Below are 24,955 nucleotides of genomic sequence, written 5' to 3' on the forward strand. Positions count from 1 at the left end.
CAGAGTTAATTTAAATTAATTTAAAACAATTATTTGCACCAACAAGCAGCGAGCATAAATCTTTAGCAAAGACAGCAAGGAGCAGGAAAATCAATTTATCCAAATACGTGGGCAGATTTTTGTGATAAAAAGGGTAAACCCAATACAAGCATTTCAACAGTAGATTTTTCCTAAGAACGATTTGACTACTGCTCACTGTCTCTAAACAGAAGTAACACAAGGTACCATGATGCAAGTACACAGCAATACACAGAAGTAAAACTGCAAATCTTTCTATATTCCCAGTCAGGTCAGTGGAACTGCAAATAGGCATGCACCTTCTATTACTTCAGCCGCAGTAAAGCTCTGTAACTGCATAGGGCTCTGCTTTGGTCAGACCAGTCTAGCTGTGTTATCACTGAACATCTTCAAGACTGAAATGCAGCTTCTGTTTGGGATTATTTGATGGAAAAGGATTTGATGAAGACAAGAAATATGCTACTGGGGGACAATCCATGAGTTTACAGTCTCCTACGTCCAATAGGGAGGAGAACAGAGGAATCTATAATCACACTCCAAAAAACAAACAAACACAAAACCAACCAACCAACCAACCAAAAACAAACAAACAAACAAACAAACAAAAAACAGTCTTTACTTCCCTTTGTTTAGTACCTCCCACACAGCAGGTTCTCCGTGCTTTTTGCTTTGTCAACATTTCAGCTTAGGGAATGTCTACTTTCAGGGGCAGTCAGTGGGCTTTTTTGTTTGTTTCTTTCTTTCTTTCCCTTTTTTTTTTTTTTTTTTTTTAATCACGGTTAGATATGGCTGACGTGGACACATACATCATAAATATTTCTCTTGTTTATTAGGAAAGTAAGATACATTATAAATTGTATAGGAACAGGAAATTAATTTATAGCCTGATATATTTTTGGCATGACTAAACTTCACTCTCAATAACAAAGCAAACTTTGAATCAAAGGGCAGTACAAAAAACATGCTGTGAGTGAACACTCAGCTGTAGGTAGCCAAGAATGGACCAGCAGTGTGACTAATTCTGTAGAAGGTGCTTTTCAATTTTCTTGATTAAAGAATCCCATTGGTCTTACCCTCCTGCCAATGTATGTTCACTACACTAATACAACTCCTATAGACACTACTTCTGTTTTGTTCCACTGTACTAACTAGATGCTTTTGATGACAGTATTTTTCCTGGGACCAGATCATCTGTAGAGGTAAGTAAGCTCAAACAGAAATATATTAATTAATATTGGCTGTGAGTGGATTACATCCCAATGTCAGGGCAGAATCTCAACATCTCTTAATGATTATATAGCTCAGTTACATTAATGAAAATCATTATTTTTCTAGTAATTCATCTACATGCATTCTGTAAGTCTAATAATTGTCTTAGAAACTCTATTTCCATAAGTAATAATGTACACTTTTAAAATAAAGTTAATACTGAATATTTAGAAAGATACTCAGAAGACATTTAAACACAATATTTTCAGTGTACTGACAGAAAAACACTCAAAAATACTACTGGCAGAATGATTTGAAGAAACATTTATACAATAATTTTCCGTATAAATTGCAGTACTCACTTCAACATAGTCACAAAACAGTCTTATTGTCCACGTCCGAGACTATTTCACCATTCGGATTAATAAAATGTCATGGTGTGATGGTTTCTCACTGATGGCTAGCTGAGCTCCACCACACCGATCTCTCTTTCCCTCCTCAGAGCAACAGGGAGAGAAAATAAGAAGAAAAAGCTCAAGGGTTGAGATAAGAACAGGCAGATCACTCACTCAAGAACAGGCAGATCAATTACGATACATACAAAACAGAATCAGTGTAGGGAATTAGCCTATTGCTAACAGACTAGAGCAGTAAAGAACTAAAAGCAAACTAAAACCACCATCCACTCTCTTCTACCTCATTCACCTGAGCAGTGCAGGGTAATGGTGGTTGCAGTCAGGACCAAACATTTCATTATTGCAATTCTTCCTTCCTCACTCTCTGCCCCTGCTCCACTTGGGGTCCCTCCCATGGGATGCCATCCTTCCCAAACTGAGCCTGCGGGGGCTGCCCACAGGCAGCAGCTCTTCAAGAACTGCTCCCACATGGCTCCGTACCATGGGGTCCATCCCCCAAGAGCAAACTGCTCCAGCACAGGTCCCCCATGGGTGGCAGCTCCCCCCAGACCCCCTGCTCCTGCGTGGGCTCCTCTCCACGGGCTGCAGCTCCGGCCTGGGGCCTGCTCCTGCGGGGACTCTCCATGGGCCGCAGCCTCCTCCAGGCCACATCCACCTGCTCCACCGGGGGCTCCTCCACGGGCTGCAGCGTGGAGATCTGCTCCATGTGGGACCCATGGGCTTCAGGGGGACAGCCTGCTGCACCAGGGGCCTCTCCACAGACTGCAGGGGAGCTTTTGCTGTGTGCTTGGAGCACCTCCTGCCCTGCTGCTGCACTGGCCTTGGGGTCTACAGGGCTGCTTCTCTCACATTTTCTCACTCCTCACTCTCTGAGTTGCTGTTGCACAGTAGTTTTTTCCTTTTCCTTAATCTGCTCTCCCCGAAGCCCAACCAGCATCGCTCCCTGGCTCAGCTCTGGCCAGCGGCGGGTCCCATTTGGAGCCATCTGGAGCTGGCTCTGATCTGACACAGACTGTGCTTACAGAGGACATCTCTGCAGCCCCCCACTACTGAAAGCTTGCCACGTAAGTCCAATACATATAGCTGTATTATTATTAGAGCTTGATATAGTATTTACTTAAATAGAACACAACATTATTGTAACATGGTGCAGTATTGCACAATGCATGGCTGTAATTGGGCCTTCTGAAAGCTCTGGTTAAAGAAAACAGAACAATCACAAATGACAACAGTACCTTGATTTTCATCTGCATTTCTAGTGTTGTCAGAATTGTCAGTCATCTTCTCTGATAGAAACACTCTAGTCTCTCCAGTGTAGTGTCTGAAACTCTGAGTTTACAAATAGCCTAAGTGTTCTCATCCTGTATTTCCTGACAGTCTATCACTCACCTGAAGTCTTGCCTGAAGACACAACCTATGCTGTTCACAAAGGACACAGAAGTCCACAAGGACTTTTCATCTTCTCATACTGCCCTGCAGGCAAGGAAGCTGGTGGTGCATGAGAAGCTGGGAGGGGACAGAACCAGGAAAAATTACTCAAGCTGGCCAAAGGGACATCCCATACCATTATGGCATCATGATGAACAGTAAAACTGGGGGAGTTGGCTGTTGGAGGCTGCCACTGCTCAGGGATGGGCTGGACATCGGTCAGTAGGTGGTGAGCAGTTACAATGTGTCACTGGTTTTGTATATTATTTTATTATTAATAATAATTATTATTATTTTCCCTTCCTTTTCTGTCCTATTAAATGGCCTTTATCACAACCCAAGAATTTTACCTTTTTCCTATTCTCTCCCCCATCCCACTGGGGTGGAGTCAACAATCGGCTGTGTGGTTCTTAGCTGCCTTCTGGGTTATACCACAGCAGGCCTTTAAAAAAAGAAACACAAGCTTTCTTAGGCGTTTTGGGTTTTTGAAGAATGTATATTCCAAATTACAGTCTGATTGTAAGCCCTCTCTATCAATGGATCCGGCAGAAGAACAATTTCAAATGGAGCCCTGAGCAACAACAAGGCTTTGAACAAATTAAACAGGAGATAGTTCATGCAATAGCCCTTAGGCCAGTCTGGGCAAGACAAGATGTAAAAATGCTCTACATTGCAGCTAGGGAGAATGGCCCTACCTGGAGCCTTTGGCAGAAAGCACCAGGAGAGACTTGAGGTTATCCCCTAGGGTTCCAGAGTTAGGGATACAGAGGATCAGAGGCCCAATATACTCCAACTGAAAAAGCTATATTGAAACATGGAATAATAGAATTATCATAGAATCACAGAATAACCGAGGTTGGAAGGGACCCACAAGGACCATCAAGTCCAACACCTGGCTCCACACAGGACCACCCAAAAATCAGATCATATGTCTCAGAGTGTTGCCCAAATATTTCTTGAACTCCAACAGGCTCAGTGCCATGACCACTTCTCTAGGGAGCCTATCCCAGTGCCTGACCACCCTCTGGGTGCAGAACCTTTCCCTAACACCCAGCCTGACCCTCCGCTGTCCTAGTTCCATGCCATTCCCTTGGGTCCTGTCACTGTCATCAGAGAGCAGAGCTCAGTGCCGGCTCCTTCGCTCCCCTCATAAAGAAGCTGTAGGCCACCATGAGGCCTCTCCTCCTCCTCTTACCTAGGCTGAACAAGTGACTTCAGTGGCACCTCATACATCTTCCCATACATTATACTGGAAGCGTATAAGGGGTTTTGAGCTGCTTCAGAAGTGGTTGACCTTGAAGCACAGCTCCTCTTGGCACCCCAACTTCCAGTGCTGGGCTGGATGTTCAAATGGAAGGTCCCCCCTACACATTGTGCAACTGATGCTACATGGAGTAAGTGATTACACAATGGACTTATAGAAAACTCCAGTCACATAGGAATCTTGGAAGTGATCCTGGACTGGCCAAAGGGCAAAAATTTCAGAATATCACCAGAGAAGGAGGTGACATGCTGAAGATGTCTCACTGTATAACTACAGAAAATAAGCAATATGCCCTGTTCACTGATGGGTCCTGTCCGAGCCCTGTCTTCCTTCTCTTCACCTTGAGGGTGCTGAATAGTGCTGAACAGGGCTTGGCAGGCATGGGCCAGGCCTCAGCATGCTGCATTGATTTGTGTCTCTCCAGAACTGCCAGTGTGACAACACACTTTTTTCAAGCAGTTTACTAGTTTTTCAGGATTCTGTACATGTTCAGGGGTGAAGTTCCAAAACACTGCAGGTGCCCACTGTCCTAGGTGCCTATGCATACTAACCCACACTCCCTGCCACTCATAACTATCCTGCCTCAAGACAGATCTTTGGGTGGTATTCTTAAATAGCTATAGAACTTTTAAACCTGAAAAACATTCAGGAGACATAGCAATAGAAACAAGTTGGTTTGAACATCCCAAGGATATTCAAAATTCTTAAGAGCTATTGTAATTTTCCTGGAGGAGAAAAGGAAGATGAAGGAGTAAGGGAAGGTGAACTGAACCAATGTGCAGAAATCCAGCTAGCTTTAGATATTTCTCTAAGAGAAAAGTGGCCAGTACTTTATCTCCATACTGGCTCATGGATGGTGGCAAATGCCATGTGGGGGTGATTACAGAAATAGAAGCAGAGCAACTGAAAGAAAACCTGCTCCACTTCACCTATTCAGACTTAACCTATTCCATTCACTGGGTAAAATAACACAGTCTGAACTTCTAAACATTGTTCTCCCACTATTCCTTAACACTATTTTGAAATTGTTAAAATCAAAAGTTTTGCCTACATTCAATCCACTGAGCTTTGGATCTGGAATAAAGCTTTTATTATTATTAATTCTTATTATTTTTTATTTTTTATTACACAAGCAGATACATTCAACTTTGCCTGAGAGTGAAGACCTAAGTAAGAGAGACTTTGAACCTAGTATAACCATTTTTAAAAGCCACATACTCTTCTCTAGGCCTTCATCCAGTCAGATGAATTTGACCTCAACACATCAGTGAAGGTTTTCTTGAACAGGTATCAATTACTGAATGCATGCTGTCCGGTGACTTCAGCAAGGCATCATTCTTCATTCTGCCATTCTGAGCTTCTCTTTAATAGGTAGAGAAGATTTATGATTGACAGAGAATACATCCAAGTTATGAAATATTATTCTGTCATTACAAGCCACTTAATAATTCTACTGGGAAACAAATGAACAAAACAACAACAAAAACACAGAAGCTAGCCAGACTGGTACCACATCATTACAGAACAACAATAGCATGTTTATTATTATTATTATTTTTCCACAAAGAGCTAGATTTTATCAGCAATATCAAATAATCACTTATTCTCTCTTTTGCACATAGATCTCATTAGTGTTCATGGTACTTTTTAAAACAAGCCAGACCAAATCACATTTTCACAGTGGAGAGCTACAGAAGTTGTGTTACTGCAAACCGTGCCTAGGAGAGATTAGCAGGAAGGGAAGTTGGCAGTCCAGGAAGGCGTTTCACCTCATTCCTTAATTACTCATAGGTTAGATGTAGAGTCAGTTTATAAGGAAAATAAAATGCTAGTCTAGCGCAAGATGCCAATATTATTCTTGGTGATATTAATTTCTGGGCTTTGGCGATAACGTCCTTAATTAATTAATTTAAAAGATATCTTCTGAAATAATCTTAATTAGATTAAATCATTATTTCAGGAAGCAATGTGCCAAATTACACAAAGCTAATTAGGGTAGTCAGGAAATCGGCCTATCCACCAGTTTACAGGCAATGTGGGTAGTCTTTTATCTGTAACTATCTCTTTGCCAGCAGGAATAGTATTTTATTTGAATTTATCAAAGGGTTGAGAATATGCCTGTTAGGAAAGACTACGAAAAAATAAGCAGAAATTGTTAGAATTGTTTCATTTGTTTACAGTAGCAAATCATACAAAAATGCTAAAAATGTTATAAACAGTGGCATCTGAGGAAAAGATTTTATTTGAACCATCAGTTCATCTTTTTTGTTTGTTTGTTTTTTCCCTAAGGAAAAGATTAAATAGGTCCCTTTGTCCTCTAAATATTATTTTAACACTAATTGTAGCCATTAATGTGGAAGACAAGATGGAAACTTTTATTTGTTTGCACACATTTTAACAACTTGAAAAGAATTTTCTGAACTTTAGCTTTTCAGTAAGCTAGAGCTGTGCTAGTAATAGGACAGCACTAGAATATTATTAAACAATAATTAGTTAATTGAGTCTCATTAGAAAAGCCATGCTGTTAAATGAAATTTCAAAATGTACTTATTTTTCATTTTTAAAACACCAAAGCAAAATGAATCTACCACCAGGCATTAAAAAATAAGTGACTAAGCAGTGAAAAAGACACAAAGAATGACAGTATCTTGCCCATAACCATGTTATGATCTCATGGCAGGGAATTCACAGATAATCTACTTGAGAATTTTAATAAATTTATTTTTTATTACTGAGCTATGACAGAAAGTCCTTAATAGTGTAAAGTAATAATGTATGGAGCATACTGTGTATGTCATTTTCATCTAAATGAAGAATATGATTTTCTGAAGTCATTATAATTGAAGAAGATTTTTTTTTAATCCCCCCAAAAAATTATCAACAAAAGCTTCTTTCATCCATTGTATATTCACATACTCTATCTTAGAGGTAGATTTACTAGACATTGCCTTTGAAATCCTAAATTATATATTCTGGTGACCCAAGCCTGTTTTGCAATTAAATGTCTATTAAAATGTCATTGCTGGGAAATAACCCTTCCCATCTTTCCACTCCTAATAGCATAGCAGACTGCAAGATGTTTTCTCAACACTGTGAGATGGTTTCTTCATGCTTAATGCATGCTTTATTAACAATACTGAAACATACTGAACATTAGAACTCCTCCATATATATATATATATTTATATATTATATATTTATATATATATATATAAAAAAAAAAGGGCAGAGCAAAGACAAAAAAACATCTAAATAATCACTAGCAGGAATAGCGTAGTCTGAGCCAGCCTATGCATTCTAATCTTGATGATCTCAAAAAGGAATCGATGTATTCCTATGGAAATAATCCAAAAGGTTTTCTTGCATAAAGTAATAAAAATATTGGTGAAAAAAAATGTGACTATAGTGAGCATATTTTTGTATTATTAACAGTTGTGCCAATGTGCTTTCCATTACATAAGTTATGAAAATTGGCTATATTTTAAACGTAAGTTAATTTAAAAGGGATTTAGTAAAATAGCAGTATTTCATTTGCTTATACAATCTACTTTAAATATTCAGGACTTTCTTTTTCCATTATATTTTAGTCTGGATTGCTCTAATTTTAACACCAAACCAGATAAATTATATGGGGGGAAAAACCTCATATTGTGCATTATTTTGGAGCCCAAGAAAACCAGGGTAGACATTACTTAAAAGTAAGCAAAGTTCATGAAAACTTGTCATGGAACCTTTTTTTTCTCTTATTTTTTCCACTCAGTCCCTGAATCACCAGTCAAACTGTACCTCTATGCCTTTTTTCTCTCTTCCATTTTTATGACAGTTGGCCCTAATTCACTTAATACTTTTATACACTGATTTTTAATCAGTGCCACTCATGTTTGGTTGGTTGCAAGTTTTTTAGTGTGGTGGTGAGACTTTACACAAACCTTTCTTTTAAACAATATGAACTGCTTAAAGTAAGTTGCAATAGCTGTGGAGAGTTGATATTTGGCTGATATTCATCAGATCACTCAGTCAGGTTCAATAAGGAGTCAGCATGAATCTTCTTGACTAGATGTGAGGCTGCAGCCATTTCTAATGTAGGAGTATGCTTGCCGTAAGTCAGACCAACTAGCAGATGGGCAGCAGAAATGGTTATGTACCTTGGGCATTTTGGAATCCCATGGAAGAAACATCACAGAGATATTATGTTTCATATGACTTATCTTTCAACAACAGCAATTAAAACAAATCCATCTACCAATGGGATAATTAATATAAATTTAAGTACCCATTACCTGCTGTATACATACAGGTATCTGATCCTCAGTTTACACAAATACCAGTGTTCATTATAGAAAACAGGAAATGTGAAAAGTATGTTTTGTAGAATATGCACTTGTAAAATCAGATATGGCTAACAAATCATAACATATAAGCCTGTTCCCATGATTTATACAATATATAGCTTGCTTAAAGCAAGTATGGATCACGTACTGTACTTTTTGCAGAGAATAACAGTGCTAGGTTAAAGGTTGAAGTAAATGATCTTTTCCAACTTAAATGATTCTATCATTCTATAATGATAAATTTGCATAATTGTCCAAAGAGAGTTATGTACTGTTTCTGCTTCAGCGCTATAGTTAATAATAATATGTACAGATCACCATGTATGACTAAAGAGGTGGTAATCTGGAATGAGCTTGAAAGCCACATTTTCTTCTGACTAACGTTTACAAATACTGAATTTACGGTACATTTGCATTTGCCTCTCCTGAGTTTATAAGCTTATATTTTATATATATTAAAAATAATATATATATATATATTAAAAGCTGTGTCATGGTGAATTGTCTTGTTTTTCTTTCCTTTACATGGAAGTATTATGAATGCAGCTGGCTCACTCAATTATTTTGAACTTCCACTTACATATCATAACAACACTTTCTTTAGTTAAATAGCTGTGACCTGGCCAATAAAGGGTTCTATTTTTGTCTAAGCACTCCTCAGTATACAGCAACTTCCTACAGTTTCATTTCAGAAAGTGAGGTTCAGTTATTGGCAGTTAAGGTCAGCTGCCTTTTCTAAACATTGTGACTTTATCTTATATTAACTTCCTTGGTAGGAATATCATGAATGGTGTTCAAAGTCTGGCCATCAAGAAAACTTAGTCACTCACCTTATAAACATTCGCAGATAAATTCCACTCATGGACTTAAAGCAACCTCAGCTTCTCAGGGGCGGGATAAAAGCCTGCTGAACTGAAGAACCCTCTTCCATCAAGTGTTGATTTTTGTGCAAGGGACAGATTCCAGGAAAATTTTAATATGAACAAACAGGCATTCTCCAAATGAGTATTATTCCCTCCATCTCTACTATATTTCATCCTGGAGCAAAGGAACTCTTAACTATCAACCCATGTCCCATATATCTAAGCAAATATGGTCAGAGCTGTCTTATTTATCTGTTCTTCAACCTGTTCCAGCTGCAACAGGTTACGTATTAGAGGCCCACAGTGGGGCACACTGGAACACCAGTACATTGTTTATAATATTTTTCCTGATTACCATTCTGTTACTTTCATTCTTTTATTCTCTACATTTCATTTTTTCCACCTACTTGTCTCAAGTAAATTATTTCTATGTGTTCGTTCAATGTGTTATGTTGAATAAGACCTTGTGAGACAGCTTTATAGAAGGAGGAAAGGCTCATCATTAATTAGATTAATTATAGGGCACTCGGCACAGTCAGTATGCTCAGGCTTCTGGAGACATCTAGTGAATATTTAGACGCAGAATACACTTACTGTTGGCATTGGTGTTAACACTCCCATAACAGTACTTCTGTGTCTCCCTGACATAGTCAGACTTGAGGCCTACCCTTTTAGAACCATATTTTGAGGGCAGATTTGTACACTGAGGAAGATACCATATATTTCACGATCTACTTGGTGTGTTCTTGGTAAGCAGCCTCTTATCTTCTCATCACCAAAATCTTGTACCGCATAATAGGATTCTTATTTAGGTCACTGAACATTAACTAGAGAATCTAGGAACTCAGGTTTCTCACTTTTGTTATGTATTTGACACATTTGACCTTGAATCATTTTTCCTTCTTTTGTATTTTTCTCCAAGACCAGGACAGACAGCACCATTTATGCAGTCATTACTTATGAAGTCAAAGGTTATTCGGTGCTTTGTTTAAGATCTTTAATGGCGTAGCACACATTTTATCAATTTTTAATATGTGGTACTGTTTTTGTACTCCCACAACTCCTTTGTTATAGTGCATTATGGCATTAAATGTAATTTCAGAGAATTGCAGTTATCCTATGCTTAATTGACTCCAGGACACAAAATTAATCATTTCACAGGCCATGTTCATTTTATTTCTCTCCCTCTCTCTTGAGTATAATTATGTCTTTTTACTGGATATACACATGATCTGCTGATAAAATTAAGAGATTAATTACTTTCTCTGATTTCTTTAAGATCAGATATGGCACTTAGGATAGGATGGTGTAAAAAGATCAAGGCAGATAATTGCAAAGCTTTGAACTGTATTGGTTGCTGCTTGCACTTTTACGTCATCAACAGAGTACTGTGCCTTCACTTTTATGCCATGTTTCATAAGTTATGAAATATTTTAGAGCCCCACTTTAAGTTCTGAAATCCATCAAGAATACTTTGGTCCCTTTTACCTAAACCCTGTACTCTTGTATGTACACTACACTCAGGTTCAGCCAATGGATAGGTGAGAGATGATGATACAGCACAATCGTGTGAAATACTCAGATCCCTATGCATATGTGATAGAGCAATTAGGGAAAAAAATAAAAATAAATAATATTTTGTTATTGTTAAGTTATCATTGTTAAATAACATTTTGTTATTGCTAAATTATTATTGTTAAATAACATTATGTTAATATTTTAACCTAATTACAGTAATGATACAATTACTGTTATTATTAAACCTAGTCTTAAAATAGCTGTTTTTGATAAGTGCATATTTGAAATGTTAAACTTCTGTATTGTACCTGCATTTAGCTCAGTCCAGACCTTTTTAAATTATTATTATTATTTAAATTATATTATTTTGTAGCAAGATTTGTGCATGTTTCTGCAATGCTAATCCAAATAGGCTAGAAATTGAATTATCTATATATTAAATGTTGCAACTGCATTTGATAGTAATAATAATAATAATAATAATAATAATAAAGTGATGTATCACATTCCTAGTAAAGAAGTCAATTCAAAAAAATAGAAGGTTGGGCAATTAATTCTACATGCTCTGACTTGCTTTTCAAACTCTTACCTTCCATGCTTCAAGACATACAGAAGGAATCTTGGAATCATAGAATCATAGAATATCCTGAGTTGGAAGGGACCCATAAGGATCATCGAGTCCAACTCCTGGCACTACACAGGTCTACCCAAAAATTCAGACCATATGACTAAGAGCACAGTCCAAACGCTTCTTAAACTCAGACAGTCTTGGTGCCATAACTATGTCCCTACGGAGCCTGCTCCAGGAAGGAAGGAAGGAGAAGAAGTGTCTTCTCAGTTTCTCTAGAACTTTCTTCACTAGAGTAGAAATAAACTATTTTACAAGACACAAGAATACACAGTCTATCAAAAAAAAAAAAAAAAAGTCAATTAATATGATTTACTTTGTTCAGGAAGTGGCAGACTGATGCTCATTTGTGATGAAAGAAGTCCTCATCTCACTCAGAATCTATGGGTCTGTAAAAAACATTTCTAAACTTACGAACCCCCTTCCATGAATTCAGAGTCATTCAGAAAATGTTCTTCTAGATGAGTTTCATAAATATGAAAATAGCCATGCCAATCTTGAGAACGTTACTGGATTGTCACTGGATAGCTATTAAATAATACATCATACAGTAATAATGCTCATTTTCCCATAGCTTTGAAATAGGTCTGCTACCGTTCGGTTGTGTCTTTAAATCTAAGGTTGAGCCTGAAGGCGAGCTATCTATGTAATTTTCAAATTACAGAAAATAGGATAATTTAAGCCACAGTGCTGCTATATTTTAAATTTCTTATTCACCCAATATAACACATTGCTCTTCATTCATCACCTAGCCTGACTGAAATGACCAGTTTGATTTTCTCGTATTTTCAGCAGCCTCTTATATAATATTAATATCTATGCAAAGATCCACATGCAATGAATGACTGAAATAAGAACACAGAAAGTTATGTGTGAAAATTGATAAGCAAGTTACACCTAAGTGTATATAACATAGCATTTGACTGTATGTGTATGGTTCTTTCAGTATATGTATATGTAGATGTAGAAAAACTTTTGCATGCAGCTGTAAAAGATCATTTTGAAAACAGCAGTTCTACTCATGCCTATGTTTTATATCTCTATCTTATTATGATTTATTTTATTCTCTTAGCAGCAGAATCTTTTGAGGATCATCTGTCTTTATTATCCAAATTCTAACACCATGTTCTGTAACATTATACAATTTTCTATGTCCTGATCTAATGAGATTTTTGTTACTTAATGCAATGAAAAAAGAGCTTGTGGGCTCCAGAAATCAGCTTCAGTTACACACTTTATTTACTGCCTTTTGATGGCTCTCTTGCACATTTTGCACCAGTTTAAAAGTCTATAGTCCAGCCAGAGACCCGTCCCCATTTTCCACTCTGTCTTTCTGGTGTGCCTCAGCCATATAACTTCATTGAATAGGTATCTCTCAAGCCTTGCTCATGATTTGTTCATGTACATTTCCTGATGATGCTTTTTCTTTACAAGCCTTGCAGCCTGAGGTTTCATGAGCTAGAAACCTTTCCTATGAACAAGTACACAGAGAGGGAAATGGCCACAGAATTACTTCACAAACGATATACCTGATTATTTACTAGATCCCTAATGAAAAAGGTATGAGTTTTCCACCAGAGTGTAAGCAGTGGTAAACACATGCTTCTCAGGTGACAATATTTGGGAGCCAACACAAGCATAGAGTCAGATAAATAGGGGAACTGAGCTGGAAAAGGAATGTGATGTGAGATGTTTTAAAACTTGATAAAAACTTTGTAAAAGGTGCTACTACAATGAGCAGCTCTTTCTTGTTCATCCTAGGCTGCTGAGAAGACTTCAGTTGTGGGCAAGACAGTTCTCGGACCAGAACACAATCAATGCTTTACCAGAAAAGTAGTAAAAAGGTTGGTGAAATTTCCCTACTACTTAAATGGGTGGTTAGAAAGCTGCATGTCAGAGAAGGACCTGGGAGTATTGGTTGATAGTCGGCTGAATATGAGCCAGCAGTGTGCTCAGGCGGCCAAGAAGACCAGCAGCATCCTGGCTTGTATAAGAAACAGCGTGGCCAGCAGGTCCAGGGAAGTGATTGTCCCCCTGTACTCGGCTCTGGTGAGGATGCACCTTGAGTACTGTGTTCAGTTTTGGGCCCCTCACTACAAGAAGGACATGGAGGTGCTTGAGCGAGTCCAGAGAAGGGCTACGAAGCTGGTGAAGGGTCTGGTGAAGTGTCTGGAGAACAAGTCTTACGAGGAGCGGCTGAGGGAGCTGGGACTGTTTAGCCTGGAGAAGAGGAGGCTCAGGGGTGACCTTATTGCACTCTACAGGTACCTGAAAGGAGGCTGTAGTGAGGTGGCAGTTGGTCTATTCTCCCACGTGGCCGGTGACAGGACGAGGGAGAATGGGCTAAAATTGCGCCAGGGGAGGTTTAGGTTGGATACTAGGAAAAACGTCTTTACTGAAAGGGTTGTTAGTCACTGGAATAGGCTGCCCAGGGAAGTGGTGGACTCACCATCCCTGGAGGTCTTTAAAAGACGTTTAGATGTAGAGCTTAGGGATATGGTTTAGTGGAGGACTTGTTAGCATTAGGTCAGAGGTTGGACTCGGTGATCTTGGAGGTCTCTTCCAACCTAGATTATTCTGTGATTCTGTGATTAAACATTATTACAGCTGTACTAGGTGATGGAAGGAGATGACTAAGCAGATTTTCACCGTGAATAAGTACTACACTTGCATGCTTGTGTGTTAAACCTGTACAGTTATTATAATGTTAATGGGTGTTAATCTTTAGGTGGGAATTACTAGACTGGAAAAGAGGAATTAATAAGACAAAAGTCCTTTGAATATTTACACTACTACTGATGAGAAGGTGATATAGGTAAATTACTATTATGAGAGCTTTCTTATTCATCTACTGGTGCAGTGTTTTTTTCTTGCTGAGGAAACCGCTGTTTCACATGTACAGTTGGTGTTTGAAGTGGCCATGGTAGATTTTTAAAGGTCCCAGCAGTTCTGGACAGGGGCTTCAAAACAGAGCACTTTTGTTTGTTTGTTTGTTTGTTTTTGTTTGTTTGTTTTATTTTTATTTTTTTTTTTAAGAAAAAATTCTGATTTAGTTATTGGTACTCCTTGAAACAACAGACCAAATCGTTGGAAACACCAGGACAGAAAATGATAAAATATAGCCAAGGAAAATGTAAACCATATATATATATATTCTGACATGAAAATCAATAGTGATGAAGCAGATCTAAGGGTAAAGGAACCAGAATATTAAATGCCAGCCAATGAGATGGATGAACATAAAATAACTACATTGTAACACAAAAGAGTGAAATAATTATACATTTCTACAGTAATACAAGTTATAAACTCACAGAACAAATGAAGTGAACATCTTTGTAACTGAACCATATGATTAGATGGCCGTGATCTACTGGAATAATATTTGGGTAAAATTTATAAAAATTATAAAATAAAATTTCAACCTACAATAAAATGTAGGTTCAAGAAACCTTACAGACAGCAAGATTTAGCTAAACCAAGACAAATAGACAAGAGAGAAATGGAGTCTTGGCCAAGATTATATATCTAGGGAAGAACTTCAGTTTTGAGTGAAGAATTTGAATTCCTGGGTTATATAGAATCACAGAATCATAGAGTCTGGAAAGTTAGGTTGGAAAATAACTCTAAAATCATCAAGTCCAACCATTAACCTAGCACTTCCACACCTACCACTAAACCACGTCCCTAACTACCATATCTACATATCTTTTAAATACCTCCAAGGATGGTAACTCAACTACTTCCCTGGGCAGCCTGTTTCAATGCTTCACAACCCTTTCAATGATTTTTTTTTCCCTAATATCCAACATTAACCTCCCCTGACACAACATAAGGCCACTTCCTCTTGTCCTATCAGTTGTTGCTTGGGCAAAGAAACTGACCCCCACTTTGCAACAACATCCTTTGAGGTAGTTGTAGAGAGCAATACAGTTGATCTGTATAAGAGTGATTCCCTTCCCAATTTTTTGGTCTTTCCTGGCTTTCATTCTGTTGTACTTTTATCTTTTTTTTTTCCTTCTTTTTCTCCACCTCCCTTTTAATTGCAGGTAACGCGCAGTTACACAGGAATGTACACATGTCAATACCTTTTTGATGGGAGAGAAAAAGATCTTGTCTCAAGCTGACCAAGGAGTCAGCTCGCAAGACGGAAGAGAAAGATTGTCCTTTCTCCAGAACAGACTCTGTGTGTGCTTTCATTTTGTGAACTATCATCTAGGACTAGGAAAAGGGAGCCACGATGTGAGTAAAAATGAATAAAGGAGTTTGCATACTCTGAAAAGAGTAGGAGCAAAGTCATTTATCTTACCCAAGAAAAAAAAATCAATACTCTTGGGTTCTGAACATTAATCTCTCCTCTTAAGCCAAAAATTATACTGAAACATGTACTTAGCTCATTACTTTGAAATGGACTAGAATTAAACCTAGTTTTCTAGATTCTCCTAAGACTGTTTCTGTAACACAGCAGTAGAGAAAATTTTCTTTTCTGTAATAGAAAAGTGTGGATTATTACTTTCTTATTAACTGTATGTTGTAGTTAAGTAGTATTTTGCTTTTACCGGTATGTACTAATTTTATTACAGAAAAACAAAATTATGAAATTATGAAAATCCATTTTTTTGAAAGCTTTCCAAAATACAATTGTGTCCAAGTCACAATTACAGAATCCCAGTCAAGGGACTTGCCATTGTATGGAATTAGCTGCCTCCAATTGCTTCCTAACAAGTGACATGGAGGCTCTGGGGTTCGATATGTGGTTCACTGCCCTTCTCATTCTCCATAATAACACTGGGAGTTTTCTTTTCTCAGAAGGGCTTTTGTTACCATTGCTGCATCAATCATTCTCATATTTCCAGTTCAGTTATTCAAGATCCTTAGGGCTCTATTGTTAATCTTCATTAATGTATTTCTGACTATCATAACCAATTTAGTTTGAATTCTGAATAAATCAGCACTGCTTACAGAAGACATACTCATTTCTCTTTCTGTATGTAACTGATTTAGACTTTGGGAAGATCATGCACTATTTCTCAGAAATTCTTTCCTTTAAAGTTTCCTTGCAATTCTGGTCTCAACAGGATAACCTATGCATAATTAAAAGAGGGAAAAAAAAAAAAAAAAAGTAACAAAGTAACTTAGGAACTCAATTTACCTGTCTCTTACATCTTTCTGAAGAGCTGTGTGAGGTGTAACTGCTTAAACTTACTGATTTGCACCTCCCTAGCTTGTATTATGTAGTCAGTAGGTGAAATCTTGTGTAAGTAATCACTTTACTCAGCTAATATATTGCCTATACCAGAACAGGCTACATCTTTGTTGGTAAGCTGAAGCATAACCTTTGGGCTGTACACAAGGTGAGCAGGGAAGGATCTCACCAGCCAGCCAGGGACTGACAGCCTTGGGCTGGCCTGAAATGGGGCCCTGGGCCATAGGCAGGGTTGTGGAGGGGCTCCAGGTAAGACTGGCCTGGCCAGGGAAGCCTCAGAACAATCTTAGGACTGTGACGCTTTAGGCCACTTCTATTTTCTTTATCTTGCCAGTAATCTTGACCCATACCAGTATGAGTACAGACAGTAAATGAAGGTAATAGAAAGCTCTGGTTTTGGCTAGTCAATAAATGTAGAAGCATCTGCATTCATGACGCCATTGACTTCAGGTGGATGTAGACTTTGAACACTGGTTCTTCATTTATACTTGGAAGCTGATATTTTAATGTCAAATTACTTGCAGCTTTTCTTTCAGCTAAAGATAATTACTGTGTAAGTTCCTCTAAGAAGTTACATCAGAAGATTATTTTCTTATTATTTTCCTTCTTTCCTTTTTTTTTTTTTTTCCCCTGCTGATCATATGCACTCTATATTTAAAGCTTAACCATATACTCTAAAGGAATATGCTTTATCTGTTCACCATCACATCATAATTTTACCATTTATAGCAGATAACAATAATTAGTTAACATATTCCATTTAGTTACTTTTCAGAAATTGGGTGCTTAGGTCAGCAATGCATAAATCAGTGAAGCTGTAAGGATATCATAGAGGCTAAGGGCTTGTTTTCCATATTCATTCAACAACCAAACATGCCTCAAAGTTTGTTGATTCCTATTTGCATTCACTTATTTTTTGCATGGATAAAGACCTCAGCAGTGAATGAATAAATATATTATTTGACTCCAACAGCATAGAGATGCATATTAAGACAATATAAAGTACATTGAGAAAAAGTGGTCTTCTGCAGTTTCTTATACTGAAAGAACACCAGTGTTGTGATCATTCATGAGATTCAAAACAGCATTCCCTTCCTTCCACATGCCAGTTGCCAGATCATCTTTAGTGATATATTTGAAGTCAGCTGGTTCCCCTCCTGGATCTAGAGAACTTCCTGTTCTCTCTGCTAATAATGTAAAGCAGACTTCAGCAGTGATAGAGGATTGGATCCTGAGGGATGCCCTCATGTTGCCTAATCTTGCCAACCACTCTCCTTTTTGGGGGTTGGAACCTCCTGCTCAAATATCAGTTGTTGAAATACCCTCCAGCAGGTGTGTTTCCACTGACAGTGTTATTGTTTTGTGATAGGCAAAAATGGTCTTGTGAAAGTTGTAGGTTTACATAAGGTAAAATTAACATTTTGTAGCAGATACGTGAAAAAGTTAAAATTTGTTAAATTTTATATCTTTAATGGCTATCATGCTGAGCATAACAATACCTAACTCTGAAAATCAGCTGACTGAAATGATCTCTAGAGTACTAGAGTACATGATCTCATGTACTAGAGTACATGACAGATCTGTTTGGACTTTAGAGGAACAATTTAAACCAAGTGCATTTAATTCAGATTGCCCTGCAGAACACAGAAGAATCAGCACACACTATTCCTTGAGAGCATGTACTAACAGAAGAAGAGGGTGTATGAAACCAGAGAGAATTGCTAGGAGAATTGCTTCAGATATTGTATGATTTCCTATGCTGAAGATGAAGATGAGCCAGATAAACTTAGAACTTAAAAGGCATAAATTTGTGAGACAGGTTTCCTCTTCAGAGAGCTTAAGTGTTGAATGCTGAATGGCTTCATTGGTAGTGTTTAAAGTTTCTAGGTTCAGTGTCAATACTAACAGGCTTAAGGATAACAATTACCACAGTATAAGTAGTTACAGTCAGATCCTATTGTCAAGCTTGCATTTGAAATGGTGAAAGCCAGAGTAACAAGTAAGTTTAAGCTGATATCTGTTTATGACCCTGAAAGCTAGGATAGAAAGCTGCTGGACCGGGGATTCACAGGGTAGACAGTATGAAGCACAACAATTCCACTTCTCCCAGTTATGACTTCGGCTCGTGGTCTGTAGTTATCATCAAGACAGTCAATGTCAAAATTTTAAGTCTCAGGATATATATATATAATTTTTTTATCCACCCATACCTCCAATATGAACTTCTGTATAGTGATCCATAACTGTCATTTCAATGGCTCGAGGATGCTTTATTAGGATTCTCCCAAGTCAATTTAAAAAGTTTCAGCTCAGTAATAACACTGCTGCATGCTTATTAGTAGGTATTTCAGACACCCTCCAAGGTTCCTGCTCCTATAGATATTGAAAACCACCACAGCACATAAAAATTAGCAGAACTGACAGTACAATGACTTTGTCACTGACTGAACTGTCTTAGGTAAACAGTTACAATTTCTCCATGCAAAGTTAACCATAACCAGGGTTTTACAGCATTTGCATTTCAAATACCATAGAATCACAAAATGATTTGTGTGGGAAGGGACCTTAAAGACCACCTTTTTCCAAGCTCCCTGTCATGGGAAGGGACATCTTCCATTAGATAGGTTGGCCAAGGCCCCATCCAGCCTGTCCTTGAACACTTTGAGGGATGGGGCATCCACAAGCTTTTTGGGCAACCTGTTCCAGGGTCTCACCACCCTCTGAGAAAATATTTTTTTCCTGATGTTTAGTCTAAACCTACCCTTTTTTAGTTTACAGCCACTACTTCTTGTCCTATCACTACATTCCCTGACAAAGAGTCCATCCCTTGCTTTCTTGTAGGCTCCCTTTAGGTACTGGAAGAGTGCTGTAAGGTCTCCCTGGAATATCAAATAAATTCAACTTGAATAGATCCTTTAAAAGCTCAATTGGTTTCTAATGTAATAGATGTCATCTTCCACCAGAGTTGAAGTGACAGCATATGAATGAAAAGGCATTCTCAGGTACAAGACCTCATTTCAGAAATGTGTTTCCTATAGAAAAGGATTGGCATCAGCTGAAAGTGCATGCATTCATCTGAAGAAACTTAATTATGTACCTATCTAAATATAGTCAGACGAGATCTCTATTGATACATTCTTTGCTTACCAGCCCAGTCCCTCATTTCCTCACTTTGTTGATCATCTTATTCTTCCCCAGTCATTCATAGTTTAAAGATATCTTCACCAGGTTGGACAGCCTGTTGGCAAAGATGGTTTAGTTAAAATAAAGAACATTTTAATGGAGAGCTAAACCTAAGAATGCCTAATTAACTAGATGTTCATAATAAGAGTGTTTTGTTCATATTTACTCTTTCTTTTTACCCAAGACACACAATTTTCAGATACAATGAAATGGCTTCAGTATAGGGGTTGGAGAGTGTGTTACAGGCACTCTTGTGCTTGGTGTTACCCATCAACTAATTGTTTCAGTCAGACTCTCCATGCTCTGGTGAGGATCCTAGGCACATAACAATATATTTCAGATTCCATTCATGTTCATGTACCTGACACCAAGCTGTGGAAATGCTCTGCTTTGCAATATCCAAGTAACTTTATGTGTATGGCAATTCAGCCTTATCATAAGTGGAGAGAGTAAAGCTTATGTTGATATCAGATAGTCTGACAAGTTTAAATAATCAGTGTATCAAAGTTTCTGTTTGACACTACTTTTCTATCTTCAGTAATGAAATGTCAGGTGATAATCAAGAGGGAAGTGTCATATTCATAAAGTGTGATCCTGTCATAGTAAACACTATCTGTGATTGAACATTGAAGTAATTGCTGTGTATAGTAAAATTTGTATGGACAAGCTGATAGCCTGATTATCTCAGCACAGCACTAGGGATATGATGGCTGATTAAATAACCTGAGAAGTAATCCGCAAGTGATGTTTATTAGTATCAAAATCATAGATTGATGAAGGAAACAGATTATTTAAGGATATAAGAGAAAAGATTAAAAAATAAAAAACAAATCTAACATTTCTTAATTTGAACTCAGGGTGAAAACACAAGAGGATCTACAGATTTTATCCAAGAGAAACTCTGCAATCTATCATTAACAAAATTGCTTCTACCAGTTGTGGTGGTTTTACTGTGCTAGGCAGGTGAACACCACAACCACTCTCTCACTTCCCCCTCCCCCCCTCCCCCCATCTGAGTTCAGCTGCCCAGCATGGTAAAACCACCACACCAATACACATAAATGTGATCCCATAGACATAATGTATGTTAAAGAACATGGGCTTTTTCATTATTATTATTTTTAGCTTACTCTGTATGTAAATGAATGCCAGTCTTAGGGTATCTTTTTAGAAAGGTAAACCTGAATCATTTAATCACTCAAAGGTCATAAATAAAATTTATTACAAGATCTTCTGTAACAACGCAGCTAATATAAACGAGGTACCTCAACTTGCAAGCCTTTTTTCCCGCCACTAAGTAATGTAAACTATTTGGCACAATAGAGTAACAGAACAGTTTGCATTGGAATTGGCTTTTTTAAAATGGAACTCCCAACCTAATTTTACAGAACAATACTGATGGTCTAATGGATCGATGCAGGTACTTCATTAGTCATATGCACATGGAATATGGTCGTAAGGTTTTTTTGTTGTTGTTGTTGTTGTTAGGTTAGACAACAGAGAAGTGCAGAGAAGCATGTATTTCACTCAGAAAAATAGGTCAAATAAAATTAATAAACAAGGTGCATTGGCCTAGCCTTGATTTTCTCTTCAAATTTTCAGAATTGCACAATTTACTGGAATCCTGTCTTACTAATGCAACTTCTAATTTCTAATTACAGTTTGCAGAGCCAAAATAACAGACTTTTCATTTTTTCCATAGTTAAAAATGACTTTAAATCAAAACTTTTAATATGTGGCTAGTCATTTTCTTGAATAAATTAAGCTCCAGCTGTCATTTCCTCAGCTATTTTTGCTTCTCAATAGAATCAGATTTTTAACCACTTAATGATGCGTATTATCATTTTAAATAGTTTTGTACTTTTACAGACACACTGAAGAATGGTAATGCTCCATTGAAGCTGGGCATATCAGCCATTTTCACCCTGCAGAAATGTAAGATTATTGTTCTGCCTTTGAGAAGGAATAAGTCAAACCATGGGAATCATTCCCCAAAACACAAAAAACAGTCTGTCAGCTGCTCTTTTTTTAGAAAGTTTTAGTTAATATTCTTTTAATGAGGCTATGTGTGTTTGAGGAGACAACTAGAAAAACAGGGGAAAAAAAAAAAAAAAAACGGCCATTAAACATGGGGGAACTTCCTAAGCTGAGTGTTAAAAAAGAATGTCGAGGATATCATTTTTTTCCATAGAAGTCAAAACTGTGCTTTTCCATATTTCATCTGGTATTATAAAGTTCCTCTTCTTTATAATATAACACCGCATATACTGTCTTGAAAGACTTCCAGTTAGTCTTTCCTGTTTGAAAATCACCTATACCCTCTAAAGTCAGGTCATTACAATATAGATAATAATAAAAACCCCAAGAGATAGTGTGCAAATGCAGATTGATTTCATTTTATATTTTTCAGTGGTGATGCCTCCAACACAATGCAAATAACTCTCACACAAGAAAGTTAGATTTTTAGTTCTCAGACTAACTTGAAAAACAGAAGTTAATTTTCAATTCAATAGAAATAATAACAGAGTATTTCAAAAAGCAAGTATTTTTTTGCTACAGGGAGTAGTTTTCCTAGGTAAGTTTCCTAGTTACTAGTGGCTTATAGCAATTATTTCATTTCAGACTCTGGAATTTAAGTGGAATTTATTTTTCCATTTACTATGTGTGAAAGATTTATACATTCATGCAGCTGCTACGTAAATCAGCAGCTATAATCCAAAGACCAGTTTTAAATTGTAACATAGCACTGATGAGTGATTAGCAAACAAATAAAATAGATTGAGTCCTGCTTTAAAGGCAATGCAAATACAAATGACACTGTTTGCATGATGGCATGTAGCATTACAGCATAAGGTCTTGATCTTTCTAAACACTGAGTTCTCTTCACTCCTATTGGCAACAGCAAAAAATCAATGTATTCATTATCTGACAGAGTTAGATCTGGAATTTTCACCTTGTTTATTCTTTGTTGCTCTTTTCAGAAATAGCTTTGTTGAAATTAAATTTTTACAAGTTTTGGAAATCCAAAAATTTTTGGAAGTCAGTTTTGTAAGTTAGTAATTCATAATATATAGAATACTGAACCAAACCAAAGGTTCTTCTAGTCCTCTTTCCTGTTTCTACCAAAGCTCTGGAGCAGATGTTTAAGGGTTGTATAAGAACAAGTAATCCTTTTTACTTCCCTAGCACTCTCCCAGTCTCCAGCAGTTGGAAATTCCAAAATGACCAAATCCAGACATTGTATCTTCATGTTTCGTAATCCTTCCAGGCTTTAGTTGCACATAACTGTCTGGCTGATTTAGGATATAAGTAAAATTTAGCAACCTCACTGTCCTGAGTGGAATAATCAAACTACTTTAAAATATTCTATTACTTAATCCTTTACATTTTAAAAGTCTTCTGAAAGACTTTAAATAAAACCCATAATCTGCAATATGCTTTAAAGTTATTTAAATTATATATTTTTTACAGATTAATTTATATTTATGCTTCGTTCCTACTTTCATTACCCACACAAAACTACTTACAAGTTGTTAGCAAGAATTTAGCAAGAAAAGTGACTGAAGAGCTGCCTACAACATAGATTTCAGCTGATATTCCACTTGTTCATGCATGATGCAAAACACCTTATTCACAAGGAGAAGATGAACATTAGAGGCCCATGGGACTTGTGCTCTTGCTTCACTAAAGAATTTTGGAAATTTCCACCAGTGCTCAATAGTAATTAATTTCCTAACCTTCTTCACTTTCATTCATGTCTGGATTGGAAGAGTGGTGATGAAAGCCTATAGAATGACATAATAGAAAAATACAAAAGAATAGCATTATAGTAATAAAATATTTTCTATGTAAAGGCATGAATCAAAGACATTTTGACAGTGGCATTTCAGCCTCTTATAAATCATAAGGAAATATTAAAGTGAACACAACCCCAGAAGCATTCACATTCTTACAAGTTTGCAATTTATCACTTCAGGTATCAGAAACGGAACAGAGTCTTTTGCAGTCACAGGTTTACAATTGTAACAAAATCAATGTGTCTGAGATGTCAGAACTGAAAAAAAGTTTCAGTTTGGCACATATATTATCTTAAAATTTTCTCAGTTCGTTCTTTCTTTCTCTCTTTCTTTTTTTCTTTCTTTCTTTCTTTCTTTCTTTCTTTCTTTCTTTCTTTTTCTCTAGAGCTGCTGTTGAAAGTGTATGGAGCTTCCTATCCAGGCAAAAGAACTGACTGTACTGTCAAACTTTCCCACTGGTTATATTTCTGACACATTGATTATGCAAATATGATAACTGAAGTTACTTCATTGTAATACTGCAAATTCATATACCATTCATGTTAATATAAAACTAAGAAAATGTTCTGACATCATAAGTGCACAAGCTTGATCATTTCAACTGTTCTTTTCCCCCGCCCTCTGCCTTGGCTTCTGCTAAAAATTCACTCTATGCCACAAAGAAAAATGCACAATTTGAAAAAGGTTGAATTACAATAGGGCTTAAATCAGTAGTTAGATTACAATACTTTTATGAGAGAGGTGAGCTTTCAGCAACACGTCTTCCTCATGGATCATATCCAAATGGTGCTAGTGTTCTAAGTCCTGACAATTGATAACGTTCATCTGCTGAAAGAAGGCATTTCCCAAAAAGAATCTCTCTGTTGTGTTTAAGCCTCCTGCCTAGTTAAATGCTTGATAAGGCTTTTAAAAATTGATCCTTTAGGATAGCTTCTGATCACAAAAGGAGTGTTAGTTCATTTTTATCTCTTCTTGGTTATGTAGGGCAATTAGCCCAAGGTCTTGGCAGACAGTTTTCCCTTTTCATAGTGATTGTTAAAGAGGTATCGTGGGACTATAACCAAGCTTTTACAACACATGCATGATGCAAAAAA

General features: G+C 37.2%; 1 long non-coding RNA gene across 1 annotated transcript in view; it reads right to left on the minus strand.

Annotated features, from left to right (window-relative positions):
* Positions 1-24,955, minus strand: part of LOC118160894 — a 104,776-nt gene that overhangs the window by 29,146 nt on the left and 50,675 nt on the right. The window contains exon 3 of the long non-coding RNA XR_004747730.1: positions 20,029-20,119. This is a non-coding gene — a long non-coding RNA (uncharacterized LOC118160894). The remainder of the gene's footprint in view (positions 1-20,028; positions 20,120-24,955) is intronic.

This window comes from Oxyura jamaicensis, chromosome 1, assembly GCF_011077185.1.
Source record: "Oxyura jamaicensis isolate SHBP4307 breed ruddy duck chromosome 1, BPBGC_Ojam_1.0, whole genome shotgun sequence".
Lineage (NCBI taxonomy): Eukaryota > Metazoa > Chordata > Aves > Anseriformes > Anatidae > Oxyura > Oxyura jamaicensis.